Source organism: Orycteropus afer, unplaced genomic scaffold (genome assembly GCF_000298275.1).
Source record: "Orycteropus afer afer isolate SDZICR_OR568_19922 unplaced genomic scaffold, OryAfe1.0 scaffold00059, whole genome shotgun sequence".
NCBI classification, from domain to species: Eukaryota; Metazoa; Chordata; class Mammalia; order Tubulidentata; family Orycteropodidae; genus Orycteropus; species Orycteropus afer.
Genome location: NW_006921646.1, coordinates 4,707,352 through 4,710,405, shown reverse-complemented (window position 1 = coordinate 4,710,405; position 3,054 = coordinate 4,707,352).

The window sequence follows — 3,054 nt, the reverse complement described above, 5'->3', positions numbered from 1 at the left end:
TCCGAGGAGTGGCTGGTGGGTTTGAACCGCCAGCCTTCTGGTGAGCAGTCAAGTGCCTTAGGCACTATGCTACCAGAGCTCCTATTTTGTTCATTACTAAATCCCAAGTACCTAGACTAGTGCCTGGCACATATTCGGTGTTTGTTCAATATTTGCTGAGTGAGTGACTGGCTGGCAGGTGCGTTGCAGAGGCTTTGTAAGTGGAGGCTGTTATTATTGTTCATTTGTCTTCTTTGTTTGTAGCTGATATGTTGGTCCAACTCACCTTCGTGCCTAGGGCAGTCCCAGCTTCAGTGACTTGCCCAACCTGACAATGGGCCTACTGACTAGCCTGTGTGCCCTGCCTCAGGCAGAGAAGGTTGTACACCCTGGAGGCTACCTCAATAGTCTGCCCTTCCTGGGCAGAAGCCACTGGTCTGTCTGCTCCATCCCTTCTATGTAAGCATCCAACATCAAGACTCAGGTATCAACCCAGGAGCCCCATGGACCCTCGTCAAGGTCAAAGAAACCCAAATAAGACAAGCAAGGAAGACTACCTGCATGACAGAGGCTTGGGCTCTGAATCTAGTTCTGCCTCTAATTTGCTGTGTGAACTTGTAAGTTACATTGTCTCCCTGGGTACTTCAGTTTTCTACTTTATGTATTTAATATATATTGACAGAGCAGTAATTACTTTCTAGAACTTTATACATGTGTTAACTTATTTAATGTCCCAAAGAACCCCATGTGATGGGTTAATATTCTCTATTTTACATATGGGAAAATTGAGACATAGAGAAGTGAAGCAAGTTGGCCATGGTCACACAGCTAGTAAGTAGCAGAGCTGGAATTCAAACCCAAGCAGTCCTGCCTCAGAGTCAGCATTTGTAATTACTTGTACTGCGCTGGATAATGCCTGTGAAGGCCCAGCTTTTGCCTTTTGCTCACTGCTGTCGAGTTGGATCTGACTCATAGCGACCCCTCCTTGGGTTTCCGAGGCAGTATCACAACAGAAGTAGATTGTCCAACCTTCCTTCCAAGGAGTGGCTGGTGGGTTTGAACTGCCAGGCTTCTGGTTAGCAGTGAAGTGCCTTAGGCACTACACCACCAGAGCTCCCTTTCAGGAATCTAAATTTACTTCCCCTGATGCTGCCTCCAAGGAGCTCTGGTGGTATAGTGGTTAAGGCATTTGACTGCTAACCAAAAGGTGGTTCGAACCCACCAGCGGCTCCCCCAGTGAGGTTGCTGTAAGTTGGAATTGACTCAATGGCGCTGAGTTTGGTTTTGGTTGATGATGTCTCCATGATTTGGCTGCATGCTCATCTCAGGTTCCACTTGGCTTCCCTAAACAAGACTCTCTTCTCCTACTCTTCTCCAAATCTAATAATCAAATCCTCCCAAGTTTCAGAAGGAAACAGCCAGTGTTGAGTCGGTAAACTGGCTCTCATAGTGTTTATCCATTTCTGTGATGTAGATACTCCCACCATAGCCAATTTCAAGCTACTAATGTGATATTACTGGACACAGAGCGGGAGAGATACACAGTCAGCTCTTGAGAGCCCCAGTCAGTGGGCTCCTGCAAACCACTGTCAGCGAAGCCAAGTTGTGGCAACAGGGATGAGTAAGGAGTGACTACTGTGTATATGAACCACCAGCTCGACTTTTAACCAGAAACAAACCAATTGAGTGTGCTTCAACATATGGTGACTTCATGTGTGTCAGAGCTTCTGCTAACCAGAAGGCTGTTGGTTCATACCCACCAGCCACTCCTCGGAAGGAAGACTGGGCAATCTACCTCCATAGAGATATCACCTCGGAAACCCAAGGTGCTATGAGTCGGGATCCACTCGACGGCAGTGAGTTTGGTATTGTTTGTTGTAGGAGTTCTGGTAGCATAGTGCCTAAGACACTTGACTGCTAACCAGAAGGCTGGCGGTTCAAACCCACCAGCCACTCCTCAGAAGGAAGATGGGGCAATCTACTTCTGTAGTGATACTGCCTCGGAAACCCAAGGAAGGGTCACTATGAGTCGGGTCCGACTTGACAGCACATAACAACAACAACATGCCAGAGCAGAAGTGTGCTCCACAGGATTTTCAATGGCTGCTATTCCAGAATGAGAGTGCCAGGCCTTTCTTTCGATCTGGGTAGACTTGAACCTCTAGCTTTGTGTTCAGTAGCTGAGTGTGTTAATCATTTACACCACAGAGGGACTATGAAAAATCAGCCACTGAAGACCATGTGGAGCACAGTTCTCTGATACATGAGTTGGAATTGACTCAACAGCAACTCGTTTCCACTTTCAACAGGTCCCTTGAAATCTGGTCCCCTGGACTCAATGACTGGACTTCCTCCCTGCCTCATTAGCCTTGCCTTCTTGTCACTCCCTCACACTTGCCTGAGGACACCCTTCCTAGCCCATTAGGGTCACCTGGGAACAAGGTGCTCCAGCAGGGCAGCTTGAGGGTGGTGCAGCTCAGGGGTGACAAGCAGGGCAGTAGAAACTTAGCTGCGATGATCTTCCTGCTTCGAGCAACCTTGTCTTCCTTGTCACTCCCTACCCGTTAGTTCCTGGGTGCCTCCAGGATGAAAGTCACACTTCGTAGCCTGTTGGACAAGGCCCGCCTCCATCCCAGCCCTGCCTTTTGTGCTAATTGGATCCTGCAGAGTCTCTGCACAAATGACCTCCATTCTAACCATCCCTCAAACATGCCTTACTCATCCTGTCACCACACCTTTGCCTGGGCTGTTGCCTGTCTGGAATGCCATTCCTTGCTTTGCCAAGGATAGGGAGGCCCCTCATTCCTCAAGGCTTGGCTCAGTGGCACTTCCTCCTTGGGCTTTGCCAGCCATTCTTACCCACAGTGTTCTCCCCTCCACTGACTCCACAGGGACATTTGGCACCACAGGTCCTTAGACTTGAACTGTCAATCAATTTTCAAACTAAACTAAATTGTAAGCTTCTTGAAAGCACAGCATCTCATTTCTCTCTGTCCCCAGTATCTACTTAGCAATGTGCTGTAAAGCCTTAATCTATCCAACCAAATTTTGCTGAGCATTTATCAAGGCATCGAG